At 39.3% G+C, this 20,593-nt stretch overlaps 1 pseudogene; it reads left to right on the forward strand.

The window, feature by feature from the left end:
* LOC142592895 (uncharacterized) overlaps positions 1-20,141 on the forward strand; it is a 43,011-nt pseudogene extending 22,870 nt beyond the window's left edge.
* The last annotated feature ends 452 nt before the right edge of the window (positions 20,142-20,593 follow it).

Below are 20,593 nucleotides of genomic sequence, written 5' to 3' on the forward strand. Positions count from 1 at the left end.
GTCCAGCCACTCTGTAGTGATCTTGGATGAACCATCAAATCAAAACCGGGACAGAATATGTAAAGACTGTAGAGCTAAACTGACTGAGAAGATGTTCTTCAGAGCATTTTCAAATAATGTTTTTTTCTGTTCACCTGGGCCAAACAGCAGTGTGATGGTGCTCTACTGTTTCAGAGAAACAGAGGCTTTTCTAGACACGAACAAGTGTCTCAGAAATATGTGAACAGTTACTTAAAAATTTTCTAGGAATACTGAAGGTAGATATGTTGTAAGAGAAATGTTTGCCAAATGAAGAAGGTAGACAAAGCTACCAGCAACCTAAAATACAACTTTTTTAGCTGCCTTATTATAGGTAGAATTATAATTTCCTATGGGTAATGGTAATTTACTATACTTTAACAATGTTTACAATTTCTTATGAGAACTTGATGTGGAAAGGGAAGTAGCAAAATCAGGGATGCTGTGAGGACAGGTAGATGTTCTCCTGCCCTTCCCAGAAACAGTTCTCATTCTGCTTCCTGTAAGAAGCAAAGTTACTTCAGACTCAACATTTCAACCTCTAAAGTGTCTCATTGGAAACAACTCTGCTTTAACCTGCACCATGTGCAAGAGGTGTTCAGACCTAAATCACTTCTTTCATGTTATCTGACAACCCCCTCCCTCTGAAAATGTTTGAGCGCACTTTTTTCCAACTCTATGGGAGCATAAAAATGTAAAGGCATGTGTGTATAGGAGAAAGTTTAACATCTGTGTTTGGCTAAAATCTTCTATAACACCTCATCATCTTTATTATTGACCAAACTGAATAAGCAATATTTTCCTTTTTTTTTTTTCCCCTCTTTTTTTTTTTTCTTGGCAGAAAACAAAGCCCCAAACCTGCTGATGACTTGGAATATTATGTGACCTAGGATGAATGGACAGATGAACAAAGTACCTTATGGGAGCAGTTTTAACAATTACTAAAACTTGTAAAAATTTTTTCATAATAAGCCCTATCATCTACTACTAATAATAGTAATACAAGCACTTATGGTAGTAATAACCCAAATTTAACAGCACAGTGAAAAGAAATAGGAAAGAAATTAGTCACTTCACCTGCTGGTTTCCAACTCTGACATTTAGTGCTTCTCAGGGACAACATTTTTTCTAAGGAATATATCTATCATTGTCATCCACTTTCTATTTTCTAGACTTGCTTTAAGGTGCTGGCAGCCCCTCCAGGAGGTTTTTCTCTGTAGAGCCACTACCACTAATCTGGAGTGACCCCAATTGTTCTTTGCATTCCGAGAGCTGAGAGATCACCCCTGTAGCAGTTTGTTTGAAAGCTGTCACACCTCTCTGCTGTTGGCCTTTGACTGGCTGATTTAATGAAATCATTATCAGGAAAAAGAAATAAAAGACAAGGAAAAAAGTACTTAGCTGATAACTTTGAATGTGAATTCCTTTGTTTGTCGACAAAACAGGAGCAGAACCGTTGTGACACCACACAGATTTGTGTTCTCTGTACTAAGAGAGGATGCTTTCAGGCTTAGCAGGCCCCCCGGAGACCCTGAATCCCACCTGGATAACATGTTCAGAAGCCACCACAGAAAACACTAGACTGAAATTTTCATCCACATGAAATTTCCTAGAAACAAAACAGTTTTGAGTGTAGCAGAAATTGAACACCACCTGGGGAAATGACGTTTGCCTGCTTTCACATGAGGGTCCAGCTCTTGTTTGCTCCACTAAACTCAAGAGAAGTTGTTGCTTATACCTAGCTAAACAGTATGTGATTAATCTGTGGTCCGAGGGGTTACTGAAGGCCAGTGGTGTTCTCTATTTATCTGAGGCCAAATTCTGCTTGCAAAAAAATCTGGATCTCAGTATTTTGTACACGTAATGCACAAAATAATTGGGAAAATGTGCTTCCATAACACCTTTAAATACTGCTTGAAAGTCTTCTGGGGTTTAAATAAGTCCTCCAGTAGTAGTGTAATTAAAAAAAAAAAAAACTTTGGGATCATTGTAGTTGAATATTACAGTGGCCTTTTTTATATTTTTTAATGGCATGCTGAAAGAAGGAAATGTACTTTCCTCCTTGCAAAATACTTTGGAATCTATGGATTTACAGAGCTATTGCAGAGCTGGGTATTACTATTATAACTGTGGATTGCTACCAGGGAAGATATTGTGGAACTTAACTTTTTTTAATGGTGGTTTACTCAATTACTACCTATTCTACTCTTTCTCCTTGCTGTGTTTCTATTTCTGTACATTTTTTAAAAGAAGGTGGAGGTCTAGGGAAAAGGAGAGGCATTTTCCCTGGTAAATCAATTAACTTCTCCAATCCAGCAAACTGTGAAAAAATACAATAACTCTCTTTAAATGTTCCATTAGGGCCCAGTAACAGCTCATTAGATTATACAACGTATGTGTAATTGCCCAGAAAAGATGCACTACCTTCCTGCAATGCTTAATTTAATCTCCACTCTTTACATACAACTATAACCACCCACTAAAGAAGATTCATGGCCTCATGCCCAATGGTATGTGTGTATCAGTGTGTGCTTTAAACATAAGAATGTGTTTAAAAGTCAAAACTGGCATGACTTTATTTCCAGTTGCTTGCTATAATCTTACAAAACAGGGCTGTGGAGGACAGGCATTGTCCATGCAGAACATTTTCAAGTTGATTGGAAATCCCTCATTATATTTTGTCTTTGCTGCATAAAGGGGTTTTCCAGCCAGCTCCAGGTCTGATCATGTGAGGTCCTGAAGACACCAAGCTCTACTGGTGAAGTATATATGGGGGATAAATCTATGAAAATGAGATCCCTGTTGTATGCATAATTCTACTGTTAGATTTCTATGTACTAAAGACTTTCTTTTTTTCCTCTTAGCTGCCATGGTAGAAGATGCAGAGACTTTAAGTTTTCCCACAAAACCTTGGCTTTTCCTCTTTCTGGGTGCTTTCCCTTAATATTAAAACATTAAATACTAATACACTTCCCCTCCCTTCCAGCACAGAAATGAGATCCCTATGACCAGCTCTGCCTCTGTTCACCTCTGCAGCCTTCGTAGCTGAGTGCTTGAGCACCCTGGAGTCCTTAGCACCAGGACAGTTCACACTTCCATGTTTGATAGTTACAACACTTCCTAAATGCTGGTTTCATCTGAAAGAGATCATTGGGATAAATTCCTGGTTTTCCCATATTACGAACTCTTTCTTCATCTTCAGGTGAATCAGGATAACAAGCAGTATTTTCTTCCTTTTTATTTTCACTTTCCTGCAAATATTTCTGACAGACACAGTAGAGCAAAAAAGAGGTGAAATACTGAAGACTAGCACTTCCACTGATAGCTCAAGAATGGGCAAAACATAAGATACAAAGAAAAATCTCATGGAAACCTGTGGCTTCTGGAGCTCCAACCTTGCTGTGAGGATCTAGAACATCCAAATGTTTCAGGTGTACATGACAGGGATTATCTAGCCTGGAGTTCAACCTGGACTCCTGATATAAGAACTCATTGCATTATTAAAACCTTCTGTATTTTTGAAGGACATTTGATATCTAAAATATGTAATCCATCAACACAACACAGTGCTTTTATGGACAGGTATGAATCTTTGGTATGCAAACCCAATATCGCAAAACCTACCTAGTCTATTATTAGGTGAAAGTCCTGTTCCTAGAAATCTCATAGGAAAGCCTGTTTTTCTATGATCCATCAGATAAGAAAAGGAGAAACATCTAAAGCATAGGAACCTCTTCCTGCAAGAGCTAGATGTTGAACTACTTTTTTTTAAAAAAAGTAACCACATTTTACTAAAACAGAAACTTTCCCCCCATGTGTCTTTCATATTTGCTGATAACAAGAAAAAAAGATTTTTTTCATAAAATCTCATTGGCAAAATTTTGAATGGCTAGAGCTGCAAGCCAATGCAACAAGGTGGTAGGGATACAACATTATGCTTCCAGTCCGTGTTCTCTGAAACGCATCTCCTCTGCTGCTCTGTTTCATTCCATGTTTTCCCCCTACTGATACAAAGCCATTTTTCTTTTTGTGCCAGACTGCACAGCACATCAATCCTTATTTGTAGCTCTCATGATTTCCAGACTATTGGTTTATAACAAACAAATAGAGGTTTCAAGTTCTCCCTGATGTAGAGTCTGTTGGACAGTCATTGATTCTGCTGGGATTAAGAATGTTAAAATGGCACTGGGGCAGAAAATACAGTACTTTCTAAAGTGACACGGTAGGCATGTATCAGCCATACAAATGGGGAAGGGAAATTAAAACAGGCCAGAGAGTATTGTTTTACTCTCCTCAAAAAAAATTCTATAGAAGCTTAAAGCCTTCCTACAATTTATCAGGTAGCGATGGAGGTACCATGAAATGTTTCTTCTAGATGGATGAGATTTACTGAAACAAAGCCAGGCACCTGGACAGTAATACACACTCCAGTTGTATTAAGGCAAAATGGAGTCCTCTTGCACCTGGAATAAAAATGAACACTTCCCCAGGCTCTAGCTGTGAATATTTTCAGATACCTCTGACATTTTAATTTGTAGACTCTATATTGAGAGGTAAGACATAAGAACACAGCTGACTTATAGACCCTTATTATTCTGTCTGGGCACCTCTAAAATTTCATATAGTTCAGTGAGTACAGATGTTTTTAATTCTCCAGTGAAGCTGAAAATATAGGAAAAGGGGGAACTATATTGAAATAAACCCATGAAATGAAAAAGCTTTGCTGTTAAATAGTCCCACAAAATGAGCTTTCTGATTTCACAAAACCTTTTTGTTTGACTCCAATAGAAGCGTCTGGGTTTAGTGTTGTTTTAGAGTTGGTAAGTCTAAGTAAATTTTTGAAGGAGAAATCATTTCAGAAGTAAATTACTGAAGCACTTATGAAAGTTCTTTTCTTCCTGCCTTCCTGCCTTCTCTTCCTTCTCCTCCCCCTCCTCCCCTTCCTTTTATTCTTCCTCTTAATACCTCTTCCACTTTTCTCTCTTTCCTTTGCTCTTTCTTTTAATTACTACCAATTTGTAAGATCAGCACAGCACTTTATGTCCAAACTAATATGCAACAAGAAAATGCTCTGTGGTATTATGTGGAAGATACTGTACAAACTCACATACAAACACAAAAAAAAGAGTTGGTAAAATTCACACAGGAAAAAGCAGGGAGGCTCTGTTGTTCTTCCCAGTTCCAGAATCTTATTTTCCCACTTTTCTTTTCACCCTTTCTACATAACACAATAGCAGCACTGAGACCAGTGAACTGGGGTGTAATTTTGGAAATCAGTCTCTACATGTCTATTGAGCTAAACTCCCTAAGACTGCAAAAGAAGAGATAAACGCCAGACACTTCTACATGGAAAGTGCTTCTGTCATTCTTTATTACAACACTCTTTGGGAGTCATTTGTGCCTAAAAAGTCATCAGAGTGACACCCCACAAGGCTATCAGAGCATTTCCACAAGTACCCTTGTAGTGGTCTGCCAGTTGACCACTGCTCTTCTGTGATGAAGCATTCATGAATACCTGTGCTGCAAAACGCAGCGTTATATGGAGACCTTACCTAGTAAGAGTTTGAAAATTCAGGTAACATATGCAGTGAGATACAGGAGGATGGGGTTGTTTTCCTAGATGTGGTGGCTTTACAGGGCTTATTAACAGAAATGCAGCATCCATAAAGTGTGTGGATCTGAGTTAGCATGATTCTGTCCCTTGTATTCTTGGCCCTGGAGATAGTGAAGTAGAACCAACTCCGATTTCTTTGAACAGTGGAGATATAAATTGATTCAGGAAAGCATCCCTCTTCCAGATGACTTTTAAGCACACTCTTTAAAGCCATCAGAATCAGGCAAATGCCTAATTGGTAATTTCTTGAATGCGTGCCATGACAAATAAGAGGATTGTTTTGTTTTTCTTATAATTGAGTTATTAATTAATATAGTAATGTAAGTCTCTTTGCTAAGGCAGAGATAGATATGACTTTTCTAGTATAAACTGATCTAACTCCCACATGACCTGTTTGAAAGGCCAAGGCTACTCTGACAAGGTCAAGTAGCTCCTGGCAGTTTGATACCAGTTACCAAAATCACTCTTAAGTTAACTCACAATCCTGGACAAATATAAATCTAGTATCCTGCAACGGATGTTAGTGGTGTTGCTTCACTGCAGCACAGGTCTCATCAGAAGTAACCAAGCACAACAATGGAGAGATTGTTCTCTGTAAGACAAGTGACAAGCAATCTCTGAACCAAAGTTATATTTCCATGCTTTGTAAAAAAACCATAATGATGATAAAAATAATAAATATTGGGAGCATAGTGGTGGCAAATTGAACAGCATTAAGAATTAAATGGTGGTGAGAAATGGGAACTGACACAATTGAAATGAAACTTTAAATACAGGTTTATTCACTGCAAGAGGTGTTTGGACCTAAATAACTTTTTTTGTCTTATCTGACATCCCCCTCCCTCTGAAAATGTTTGAGAGTGCTATTTTCCAACTCTATGGGAGCATACAAATGCAAAGGTATGCATGTGCAGGAGAAAGTTTAACATCTGTGTTTGGCTAAAATCTTCTATAACACCTCATCATCTTTATTATTGACCAAACTGTGAATAAGCAATACCTTCCTTTTTTTTTTTTTTTTTTTTTTTTTTTTTCTTGGCAGAAAACAAAGCCCCAAACCTGCTGATGATTTGGAACATTATGTGACCTAGGATGAATGGACAGATGAACAAAGTACCTTATGGGAGCAGTTTTAACAATTACTAAAACTTGTAAAAATTTTTTCATAATAAGCCCTATCATCTACTACTAATAATAGTAATACAAGCACTTATGGTAATAATAACCCAAATTTAATAACAAGGCAGCAATAGTAGTTTGCTCTGTGTATGTGTTCAAACCACTTTACATACATTATAAAGTCATGGATCATTTGAGAGTGCCTCAGGGAAAATAATGTGGTAAATGTTGTATAAGTATTATCTCAAATTGTTGAACCCGTTTGCTATGAGCTGAGGCCACTTTCAGCTTGTTTTCCAGCTTAACTGGTAAAAATTACAAGAACAAGGAATTTTAAGTGGGACCTGCATTACTTTGGGTGTGTATTTGCAATTCACACACATAATTAGGGAGAAGAGGTGCCACAAGTGACCCTTGTCTCATCAGAAATTCAGACATCATGATGTTGAATGTGAAACCCTTGCAGTATGAGTATGAGCCAAGTACCATATTACATATCTTACTAAAGCACATTGTTCCAAATGTAGAATACCTTTGAGACAATTAAATCACCATTTGTGATGAGAAGAAAGAAAAAAAAAATCTAAGCATCAAATAAACCATTTGAACTGGGGCTTCTTGATTTGTTTGGTGTAGGTAACCTGTTCACAGGTGGGGGGAGCTCAGGTATGACAGAGAGGACAGCAGCATTTCCAGGGCTGTGCTTAAGTGGCAACCCTAAAGGGAGATCCACCGAGGACTCCCTGAAAATAAAAAGTTCTCCTTTTAGCATCAGTGGAGAGCAGGGAGTTAAATCTCTAAGTATTTCTAAGAATGCAGCCCAGGTCTCTCAGCCCCATGCTCGGTACATCAATCATAAGAACTAGATACTTAAGTCAGTCCAATTATTTCCATTGATGCCCTTGAGCTTGATTAAGATCTGAGTTATGACTTTAAGTATCGTATGCTCAGTGGGGGAGCATTTAAACAATCAAGACTGGGCTAGGAGAGCAAATAGATGGTATTGTGAGAGTGGAGACTAGTTTGCAGGGCTTGAGGAGTGATCTTACCACTAGGCTACAACAGTGAGTCTCTAGTTCATTGATTGCAAACTCCTCTAAAGAGACAGGGATTCAAAGGGAAGAAAACACAGTATTTCCCACCTTGGCTATTAACTGCCCTTCTGGAGTGGGTGGTATGGGTTTTAAGTCCGTGAAGTAACAAGGGAGCTCAGATGAGTAATCTTTCCCTCTCTCTCCTAAATTGAGAAGGGCAACACTATTCTACTTTCTATTCCACTTCATTTTGTTTTCGTATTTCCATCCTGAGGATGGCCAAACTGAAATAAACCTTCTTACCCAAGATATCGATGCACAGCCGCATCTGATGTAAACTGATACATCTTTAGACACTGTTTTAATGACCTCAAATGCCATCAGACATAGAGGACCAGTTGTCCTGTAGTGCAGATGAAGCCATGGAGAGCATGGCGAGTGAGGGCAGTGAGGCTTTGTCGTGATATTGACAAGGAGAGAGCCAAATGTCTCGTAGTTGTGCTTCAATGAACATTGTTTTTCTTAGAAACAGCTGCCAACAAGGACAAAATTGAGTTGATCAGTCTAGGACAGACTCTGAATGGCACACATTTTGGAGTAAAGAACAACACTGGGTTGCCATCACAAGACACCTGAGTCCAATAACCAGATGGTCAAACGACCACTGTGAGCTCAACGTCATTGAACCCTGTGTTTAGGAAGAACCAAAATAAGGTTATTAGTAGGGTATTCTGTTCAGCTTGTTCCCTTTAAATGATCTGAACAAGAATTTATCTCTGGACTAAGGTGCTGAGTGTGTGTGAGCTCTCTCTCTCTGCAGTTTGGACCAAATCCTCATTTTAGTTGTTTCTTGCATGTAGGTGATAAATCAAAACTTATGGAGCTGTGACTTGCTGACTGTTTTCACACACTCATAATGCTCTAATTTAACTAAACTTTGCATTTTCTGAGTGGCACAAATACGATCTCTCTCCAGACTATCCATGTCTTACTCTCATATCCCAGCAAAGTTAAATGTATTTTTTGTGCTGTATTAACTGGAAAAGAATGTCTTGGATTTCGCTTAGGGTACCAACAAACTTCATCCCTGTCTGCGGTGGAATTCAGGCACCTACACAGAAATGTCTAAAGGCAATTTAAAAGCCCTCAGTTATTTGAGGTATCTGCTAGCAGATATAGTATAGAAACTGCAGGAGGCCTCTGCTGTGTTAGGTTAGCAAATGGATGTCAGGCAGGATACACTGAGACATTTCAAATGGCACCGGGAACCAATGTTGAGGCACTGAAGTTTCTTCCCTGGAGGAACAGAGCCATAGAATAGACGTTTCTAACTACCTAAGCAAAAATAGGAATTAAACTAGTATTTCCAGTAAAACATGGGAACTATTTCTGTGGCAGTGTATTGCTCTGTGTTGTCTGTGACAGTCACAGAGGACATACATTTAAAGAATCACACAACTTTGCTATTTAAGATATTCATTTCAAAGGTGGCTAAAGTGAGGTGCTGGGGAAAAGCTTAATTCCCTGAAAACCAAGCAACCACTGGAAGGGTGAGCAGAACTTCTTGCTCTGTTTTTCTTTCTGCACATGCTCAAGTCTTTGCATCTTGGTGCAATTAAATATCCAATATTTGATTTCATTAAAGCTGTCTTGACACGGATCCTGCCCCCAGAGCCTGTCATGTCACCTTGTTGTGATCTGTGATCTCAGCTCTGCTCTCTAACTTGCTGTGGGTTTGGGTGCAGGGTTGTAAGCTGTAGCCACTACATGATCACAGCCTTTTTTTTTAATCAAGTAGGAACATTTCTACTAGGCAGTGAAATACTTATCTATTGTGTTAAGAGAAGCTAGCAATGAAAACAGGACTGCATAAGGTTGTTGGGGAGCAGTGTGGTTATTGGAGGGGGTTCTCCCATAGGATTTCTTTTTTTGTTTGTTTGTTTACTGTTGCAGAAACCTTTAGTGAGACAAAGCGAAAGCAGCTAGAAAGGAAGAGCAGGAGTGGGGTGAGCATTCTTGGAAATGCCACAACCACTTAGGATGACAAGGTCAGGCTATATGTGCTCTCTTTCTTCTGTTTGTTCTCTGATCTAATCAGCTGAATCTAGGCAAGAGGAGGGAAAATATCCCTGCCACAAATACGCAGTCTGTAAACTCCTCCATTTTCTCTCAGCCAGCGGGGAATGCTATCTGAACTGATAGGGACTTTTCCAGCTGCCAGGATGCATGTTGTCATTGCGAGGCCTTAGTTTTCTTTGGCCCCATGTTGGGTGGGGAAGAGACAAGAATGGGGCAGAATGAATGGAAATATGTTACAGAAAACAAACGCCCCATAGGAGCCCTCAGTGCCTGTCTTTAAAATTTTGTTTACCAAGGGTCAGAAGATACTGAGGTTTCTGTTCACGTCCTGGTAAAATGGATCTTGCTCCTATTTTCACCCCTGTAAAGCAGAGTTCTCAGCAGAGCGTCAGGTCAAACCATTAGAAAAAGCCTAGATTCATGTTGTTTGAAGGCCCAGCTCATGGTACTTTTTGTCCTGATGATGTGTAGTGAAATTGATATATTTTTCATTCTATATCCAGCAGAAGTGAGGTTGCACTGTTTTCCTCAGGAGACTGTGATGAACTCCCAGTTTGGTACTTAATATCTTGGCTTAGTCATAACTGGAATAAAAGAAATATATTCCAGGTCAAATATGTAATTTACAACATTTAACCACAGTCCATTTCTGTAGGGTCCATATGTAAAGAGGAGACAAAGTGTCAGACATATTCCTCTTCCTTTAGGCAAGCTACTGATTGTATCACTTCACATTCTTTAATATCCCAGCATGCAGTATCATTAGTATGCTATAATCAGTTGTGTCATGCTATAATAATGGCTCTCTGGTGGGTTGTGACATACCTCACACTATTTCAGGCACTTCAAATATGTAAACCATACAAAATGATCATTTTACACTAGGGCCAGAGGGGGGACTACTTTAGGCTCAGAGGACACACTTGTCTGCATGTCCAGAACTTACTGTATTAGGAAAGAAACCAAAAATTTGCATGGTATACAGTGATCGAAAGCAACATTTTACCAAGCTTCACTAGTGAGCTCACCTAAAGAGGATAAACTGAGAGAAATTGCTAGTGCTGATGTTTGTGGACATCTATGTGGAAGAGTCCTCTGGCATGGAATGGGTACTGCTTGTGCTGCAGTAAGGAATGAGCAGATCTAGCCCAGAGGAACTTCATGATGACAGACAACGACACACAGAGAAACAGCCTCATGACCAACAGAGTTGAATGTCCTAGGAATACCCAGAAAAACTGGGTCTGAGTGTTGGGGCACCATCTAGTGAACAAGGGAACTCACCAATATTGTGTGTTGGTATATCGCTTAGGAGGAGAAGAGTTCAAGTACTGCAACGCCCTATATATTTTTGTTCTGTGCTGACTGACGTGCTTGTGCTAACTTTTTCCTAGATGTAAATATTCAAGAAGAGATTGTCTTCATGATCACTCTTCTGCATATTTGAACGTCTCTTCTTGGTCTATAGAAAATATTAGGGAACGTTATCCATACCCTGACAATAGCTGGTAGCAATTAGGTCCAAACATAAATGGAGAGCTGTTGGAAGAAAACTGATGACAGTCTAATAGTGAATGCAGGAGCTAATGTATAAATCTCAAAATAGTGCTTGCTGAAAGGAAAGGTGCTTTTCTGCTCATGAAGAATTCCTCTGTAGCTCTTAGATGACCAGATTCTGTAATTTCCTAAGAAATACTCATCTATGGTTTTTTGTCCTTTTTGCCCTTACACTGAGATATAGAATTATTAGTTATTCTATTTAGGTTGTAGAGGACCTCTGGAGGTGAACTAGGCTAACACCTTCTCAAAAGATGTGCAACTTTGAAGTTACACTACATTGATCTGGGTTTATCTAGGCAATCTTTTAAAAATACCTCTGAGTCAGACTGTGACTCAAGAAGAAATATAGGCAGGTACTAATATCCTAATTATGGGCTCTTGTTGGCAAGCCTTTCCACCTAATGCAGGGAAGCCAGCAGTTTATGATGAGGAGGTCACCAGAATTAGTCATGGAGAGCAAAGTTGGGAAATAGCAATAGAGAGTTGTTCTAAAGGAATCTCTTCTTCACAATTAATTTAGGAATACCTTGTTCTCTCAGAGACAAACTCCTTAATGAAAGGTGACAACATTGCACCTAAACCACTGGAGCTAGAGGTATGGCAGATGGCAAGTTTGAAAGCGAGTAAGAAGCAATTGAGCAGCAGAAAAGTAGGCTTTATGGGCAATTTCAAAGCATGAGAATTTAAGAAAGTTTGGTGCAGGAAAAGGTGGCTCAGCTTCTGTGTGAGGTGAAGACTATCAGAAACACTAAGATTATGATGAAAGACCTCTAGTATGAGCAGAAGTAGGATTCATCTCTTACTTCAGGGGTTTTGTTTTAATGAAGGTCCAGATAGCACAGACTTGAACAAATCACTTTGGGCTCCCTTTATAGTCAATAAGAGTTTAGCCAATAGAGTAAATGGAGTTTAGGATACGATTTGTGGCACCTTATGGAGACATCTACACTTGGTCAGTTGAAATGAAGCCTAAATAGCACAGATTCTACCACCAAAATCAGTACTGATTTATAGCAGACAGCTCAACACCTGATAGACATACATTTATACTATGAACTAATAAAATATTTTTATTAGATTAATAATATTTCATTTAGACTATAAATGGATAGATACCAAGAAATTTCTTGATCTGTATATAAGCTGTGTCCCATGAAAAAATTTTGAGAGCTGCACATTGTAAGAAAGATTTGCTACTCTTTTGGCAGTCCTCCTTCCTTATATAACCCCTTTTTGAACAACTGCTGAAAATTTCAAACTTGTTCATTGCCCAGATTTCACCAAATTCTAAGATGCTTTTTGATTCCTTCACTGGTTTCATCTTAACCTCCCAAGCTCTTTGCAGTTCAGACTACCTCATTCTTCTCTTGGTTTAACTCATGTCCTCTTCCCATTGTCTGTTTTGTCAGTTTAGTTCATGCTATGTCAACCTTTCCCCTTTTTTCTTATTCTCCTCCATCATCCTGAATGACTTCTTTTCTATTTGACTTCGTGATAAGGTTTATAGTCCTGAGCTCCTTGTCAGACAAGAGTCCTATCTGCTAGATTTTCACTGTATCAATTTGCATATAGTACCATTGACCAGGGCAACTAAATATGACATATGGATTTCTGTTACCCATTCTAAGTCATGACAAATAGATTAGTTTTATTCATAGTCTTAACATGCTCATGACATTGTTGTCCAGATGATTCATGGGATAAACAGGGCCATATTTTGAGCTCTGTGATAGCCCTGAAACTTAATTAGAAGACAGTGAGGTATCATCAATATGGGCTGATGCTAGCAACATAAGGCAATAAAAAAATGGTTTTGATTGATCTGATAAAGAAGAGAGGGTCTATTTTATATGTATTAGGGAGATGCTACCAGTAAAGATGAGATGGACTAAGAAAAGCGACTTCCCTAAGGTCACAGTTCATAGCAATTTGAAGGAAGAGACACACTGTCAACTCATGAGCCGTGTTTAGTGGAGCAGAGTGGAAAGGAATGGCATTTCCCATGTCATTTGTGTATTTTCAGCTCTCCTCCACCATACTTAAGTTTTCTGCCTGAATAAATCATTTTGGAAGTCCCAACAGCAGGAGACTGATGAATGGGAAGGCAGAATTTGAGTGAAAATGAGCTAATCTCCCCAACACATTAGAATAATAATTTTTTGTAAGGCCTAAGATTCAATGAAGAATGACTCTTACTAACACATTAGTCTAGAGAGGAGGTTTTGATAATAGAGGAGTGTAAAGCTAAGACATTCATCTTTGAATCGAAGGAAAGCAAGAGGATTAGAGGATCACTTAGAATAATTCAGATGCAATGAAATACAGTTCATGGCAAGAGCTAACACAATAGCCCCAATCAAATATGATTTAGGCACAGTTAGGAGTAGTACTCTAATTACCGGCAATTGATTTAACTAAAGAGTTTCCTGCAACTCTGTTACAGAATGAAAGAAGGGATTTTTAATTTTTTTTTTTTTTAAATGACAAACATGCTTTTCCAGTGGTTTATTGGTGCCAAGGAAGAGAAGTAATAGTCCAACTGGAAAGATTTTTAAGGAATAAACTAAAGACATTTTGCCATCAGGAAACCATCAGGCACAGAAATGCATTTCCTAGAAAGTGGCTTGGGATTGTATGTGAACAAGTGTGTCCTCAAATGCCAAATCAGTGTTACAAAGAAGAAGATAAATGGGGTACACTGCCTGTTTTTAGCCACTTCAGAGCTCTTTTTTTAGGTAACGCAGATTCATGAAACCAGGTTAGGTTTTGTGACAACTTCCCAGAGGCTAAGTGATTTGAGTGGGGAGTTTGTCATTGCCGACACAAAGTGCCCTGAGTTGTAGGAATTCCTCCAGGAAATATAAAGTATCTGCAGGGAGACAGGCAAGAAGACTGGAGGCCTAATTATCCTCTTGTGTATACAGTTTAAACTAACATGTCTTTCTCAATTTATGGGAGCCAGGCTGATGCTGCTGTGAAGAAAACAGTGAGTCTTTCAGAAAGGGATCAGGTAGCAGATAGATGTGACACTTTCACCTCCATCCCATAGCACCTAAATACATAGCATATGTATTTGTGGATGCCTAAAGATAAATTATGCCCTTTGAAATCTTGACTCTAGATGCATTCAAACTTCAGAACACTAAGCAACCTGTTGAAACAACTTTATTTTTACCCCTAGACCTGGCAGTAGCTAATGTAAATGATCTGAAAGTGCGCCAGCTAGAAGCAGAAATTTTGAATACTTGTAAGCATTAGCTGAAACAACTTGGTACTGAGCTTCTGAGATTAAGTGACGTGGGAGATTTGTGCACGTGTACAGGTTAAGGGAAGGAGCACATATGTACTTTGAGGGATACTGAGTGCTCCATTCCAGCACTGCCTTGGATATCAAAGCCTGGTGGTCTCTTCGCAATGGATAAGCCATGAGTGGGACTTGAAAGTAATGAAGTGGTTTAATGATGATGTAGTGAAGGAATGATGATGCACAGTGCTCATTATTGTGAAACATTATTAATGAAGAGCAGAACAAGTAAGAAACATGGTGTTCTTCCCGTGAGGTGAGCTGTAAGGGCACAATAGGACTTTTACACAGGTATAAAAAGGTGAGAGGATATGTTATGTGTAAATCAGATCATGGTGCTAACAGGACAGTCTTCAGGATGTGTCTCCCTGAACTCAGTTCTCACCATTATGGCAAGTTGTTTGAGTTTTGCTGATTTCATCCTTGGGGAAGGTGCTTGGAATGGCTCATCAACCTTCATTCCAGATTGGCCAAGTTTTTTTGTCATTGGAAGTAGCTGCAGCCAATCTACATTCAAACAGTTGCTTTATCAAAGATAACCTTCCAAATAATTCAGCTGCCAGAAGCCACATACAAATGGAAACAATTTCAAGGCTTATATTAACCTTAAGTGTTTCCTTTTAAATAAGCAGGAAGGTAGTTAGAAGAGGTGGGCACCTCTACTTTGAGCACAAGATAAAGTAAAGATCAAGATAATTTCTAAATTGTTCTAATCTCATGCCTCAGTGCTTTAAAGGAGCCCTTTAGAGTCAATTTACTCTTTGACCATTGACTAAAATGTAATAACTTTGGCAGCAAATGAGGTGTGAAATACTGTCAAAAGCACCTCAATAATACCTTGTGTGGTACTAAACATTTTCATCTCTGTGGTAAGAGTCTGTAGAAAAAGCTGCAGCTTATCAATTGATGGCTGTAGAAATCAACATGCTTTTGCAGTGAAAGATATTTGCATTGTCAACTATGACTTAGATTTTGAGTCCAAATCAAGGAAAAATCCTACATGATGACAAACAGATTGATCGACTGTTATCAATATTTCATTTTTTTGCCCTCCAGAATAATATATGCAGTCTGTAATGAAACAATTACAGTACTTTGTAAATGTAGTCTTCTGTTTACCTAAGGACTTCCAGAGAGATTTTAAGAGTTGATATAAATATCTCGGATTTTTTTGCTTTATTTTTCATCCCAAATAAATGTTTAAGTGCCTTTTTTTTTTCAAAGGAGATACCAAGTAATGGACTGTAAGTAGCAAAATATGAGTCAGCTTCCCCATTTTGCTCTATAGCTAGAATTATCTCTTGCGGCTGCAGTAAACAATGTATGTGTCATCTTGCATGTAACATGGATAGAAGATTGATTTTTGTATTCCGGATTCCTACGTTCGTTGTTCAGCTTTTTCCTCAAATTTAATGTGTGACTTAGTGCATTCTCTGACATACTCAGTTTTCAAAATCTCTGAAACCTGAAGAATAACACTGTCTGTCTGGCAATGTTGCTTTGTGAATGAATTGGATGATTTGTATAAATACAGATGGTTGCAGGCTTTCAGCCAGCTAGTGTCTCAAAATTAAAATTTTTCATAGAAGTCCTTCAAGTTTAAAATTGCTTTTTTCATTAGAAATGAAATTATATTTTTTATTTTCCTCTGAACTGAAATATTCTCTTCTTTCTGAAGAACCAAAATAAAATGAAGTTGAAAATTGACTTCCTTTTCCTCTCTTCTCTTCGTTTTATATTTCCCCTTCTTTTATACAGGTCATTAATACTTTATAACTCTTTCTGAATTACTATTAGATCTTTGAATGTAAGGCACAATGTAAGCATGAAGTACTGGCTCATGTATATTACAATTCTAGTATCAGGCAGAACTCAATAAGCAGAGGGCATATCTGATAATGCCTCATATTCTGTCAGAATAAGGAAAAAGTACATGATAAAAAAAGCTTAGAGGTGACCCATAGGAAAAGTAATAAATTCTAACAAACCTGGCATTTGTTCCCAGTAGAAAAATAATGAAGTAAAGAGAAAGATGAAAAGAAATTAAAGAAAAAGTTATGTCTTGTAAAATATTTAGAGAGACAAGTTCAATTTATACTGAAGAAGATAGGAGCATTTAACAGGACCAGCATTTTACTCTTAGTCTTTGGTGTCTATTCAGATAACAACAGGAATTACGGAATGAATGGAAGCTGTATTTCTGCCCCTTTGCCAGCAAAGGCAACACAGATTTTGCAGCTGGACTTGAAATATAGCTGGTTTTTCCGCCCTTCTCTTTAGTTTGCCTTCATATCTAAATGAATATAAATGGTAGTTTTTTAAAAACGCTGAACAATGCATTTCTTTTTACATTTAACATGATCAAATGTGTCTGTTCTGAATTCCTACAGCATGCAGAAGATTGAATTCCCTTGTGTAGCTCATGTGTCTTAACTGTGTCCAAAGATTGCAAGGTGATGGAACAACTGTTCTCAGAAAAGCTTACGAAACAGGGAACAACTTTGCTGTTGGATTAAAAGAAAAACTCCTATCAGAAGTCTTCCAAGAATATACTAAGCATCATATAGCCTGAGAGAGAAACCGTCATAACCCAGGTCCACGAGGTGGTACACTGCACAAATAGAACGGGGCCATAGAGTCTTGGGGAAACAGCAAAGGCAGGTCTCCAGCTCTCTCAGTAATAAGGTTCTTGGGTTTTTTCCCCTTACAAAGACCTCCAGGGAGTGTAAACAGATTCATTGCAGTGGTGCAGAAAGAAGCCACTTGCTCTGCAACACTTGTGAGACAGTGGCAAGAAGGAAGTCAAACATCTATATATATAATCTCTTCATCACGGAGTCTTTCTGCACTTCCCACTTACTCTGAATTTATGTCAGTGTTGATTTAGTGAGTGATTTAGTGCGTATGAACATGGAGAATGAGGACTACAGTAACTTCCACGAGCCCACCCAAACTCCAATGGCCTTTACACCCCAGTATCCATCCTGGGTTCCCTTACGTTCAGTGAAAGCTCTAACTTCCAAAGGTATAGAGTAGGCTGAGCAGGAAAGAGTGAATGTCTGCAAAAGCTCTCATATGAGGAACAACTAAGTAGACTGGTGCTTTTCAATCAGGAAGACATGACTGAAGGAAGAGGTGAAGGAAGTCTGTATACATACTAACAGCATGTAGAAGGTAACTGCAAAGTGTATGTTCTCTGCAGAACACAATGGAATCAAATAAAATGGGGACATAGCAAGCAAAACACCTTTATTTTCATACAGTGTAAACATAAGCTATGGAATTCCTCACCACAGAATACTGTAAATGTTAAGACCTTTTGTAGATTTAAAAAGTGGTTGATAGATCAATGGAGGAGAATTAATCATATCTATTACATCAGAAGATACAAGAAGTGTCTTAGGAAGTCCAGAATCTGCAACTTACTGGAGGGTGGGAAGGTATTCTTGGGATGCTCCTCCTGCTCTCATGTTTCCTCCTCAATATTCACTCTAGGCATGATTGGAGATGGTATCCAGTGCTGCGTGGATCCATGTCCAAGCTGATCCAGCTTTTGTTCTTAATTGCTTCCCCTTCTGTCACGTTACCTCTGGTTATCACACTGGGAATATGGTTCCAGTCTTAGTAGGAGCCAGCGTTCACCAGGTGCAAGAACATGCTGATCTGCTGCCTTTCCATAGTTGGTATGCTTCTGTTTTTGCTTTTAAGTACACCCAAAAGCTCATTTTTAAGCCAGAGTGGTCTCTTGTTCTGCCTTCTTCCTTTCCCTCAGTAGGAGATGGACCGTTCTTTTGCTTCCAGGAGGCTGTTCTTGAATACCTCCCAGCACTCATAAGTTCCATTGCCTTCCATGAATAGAATCCCTCACAGCTGGGTTCTGAGCATATTGAAGTTGGCTCTTCCAACATCTAGGGTCTTTGTCCTGCTACTTGTCTTCAGTGTGCTCAGCAAGATCTTAAACTCCACAATGTTACAATCACTGTATCCAAGGCTACCATTGGTACTTATGTTGTCAAGTAAGTGTTCTTGGTTTGTGACCGCTAAAGCTAGCACTGTGCTGTTCCTAGTTGGCAGGTCCAACATCTGTAGCAGGAAGCAGGCCTCAATGCATTCCCAGAACCTGATGGATGACTTGTGCATCTCTGTGTTACTTTCCTAACAAATGTCCAGGTAATTGAAGTAATTCATAAGGAGCAGTTTCTGTTGGCCTGAGTCTTCCTTGAGCGGCCGAAGTAAGGTTTTGTCAGCCTTGTCATCTTGATTGGGAGGTCAGTAACAAATATCTAACATAAGATGCCCCTTGATGACAATCCATCTAATATTGATCTAAAGGAGATTTCAGGCCTCCATAGCTTACCTCCATACACTCAAATTTCTCTTTTACATAAAGTAAAACTGCACCTCCTCTTCTTCCCTTCCTATCTTTTTGAAAAAGTTTGTAGCCATCCATTGTGTTCTTCCAGTCATGTGAGTTTTCCCACCACATTTCCGTGGTTCTTATGACAACATAACCCTCTGGCTGGGCACAGAGCTCCTGTTCCTCCTGTTTATTGCCCACACTACGTGCATTGCTGTACGTGTACTTGAGGTGGCTGGCCTTAGGGTTCTTGTCTTTGGAGACGGTTGGGGAGTGTTCCTCACTACTCTGGTAAGTGTGCTCATCCACTCTGTTGCTTATAAATATGCACGTGTTACAGCTTTGCATGCTAAACCCCCAAGTTTGTTTGTTTAAAGCATGATTCACTAAGTCAGCCAATCCGCTAGCAAAGACTCTCCTGCCTCTTCTATGTCACAGAATCATAGCATGGTTTGGGATGGAAGGGACCTTTGGCAATCATCTAGTCCAACCCCCCTGCCTTTGGCAGTAACATCTTTCACTAGGTCAGGTTGCTCAAAGCCCAATCTGCCCTAACCTTGATCACTTCCAGGGATGGGGCATCCACATCTGGGTAACCTGTCTCACCACCCTTATCATAAAAATTTTCTTCCTCATTTCCCATCTAAATCTACCCTCTTTCAGTTTAAAACTGTTGCCCCTTGTCCTGTCACTACAGGTCTTGGTAATAAGTCTCCATCTTTCTTATAAGACCTCTTTCTATATTGAAAGGCCACAATAAAGTCTCTCCCAAGATAGGTGGATCCCTTCTTTCCCCAACAGGCTGTATTCATCAAAGAACATCCTGTGTTTGTACAAACCAAAGCCATGGTGATGACACCAGCCATGAAGCTACGTATTGGTCTGCATGATGCGTCAACTTCTGTCTGCACCCCTATCTCTGACTTGCAAGACAGAGGAGAAGATTGCATGGACAGCTGTGCCCTTCACTTGCACCCCCACGGCTCTGAAGTCCTGCTTGATCTTGCCCAGGTTTTGTTCTACTGTGTCATTGGTGCCCACACTGAAAAGAATTAGGAGACAGTAGTCTGTGCTTTTAACCTGTTGTGGCAGTCTCTCTGTGACATGCCAGATCTTGGCTCCTAGCAAGCAGCAAACTTCCCTTGACTGTATACCAGGCCAGAAGATGGGTGCATCCATGCTTCTCAGTAGAGAGTCATTCACTACTAACACTCACTGCTTGCTTTTGCAGTTTTTAGTATGTGCTGCTGATGCAGCTTCTCCCTGTAAAGCTTGCTCATTAGTTTTGTCCACTGCCAAGGCTTCATATCTGTTGCTGGTTGGTACACATGAGGAAGGGGAGTGAGGTGATGTCCCATTCCCACAGGTCACCAGAGACCATGGCATCTCCTTCTCCAAAGTGCTGTCTGTTCACTGTTGAAGCTCTTTGTCTGGTAGTCCTTGGAGGTCAATGGCATGGGGCCCTAGTACTTCTTCTTGCAAAGGCTCGAATAATCCTCTGTCTAGCC

The sequence above is a fragment of the Pelecanus crispus genome, chromosome 2 (assembly GCF_030463565.1).
Source record: "Pelecanus crispus isolate bPelCri1 chromosome 2, bPelCri1.pri, whole genome shotgun sequence".
NCBI lineage: Eukaryota > Metazoa > Chordata > Aves > Pelecaniformes > Pelecanidae > Pelecanus > Pelecanus crispus.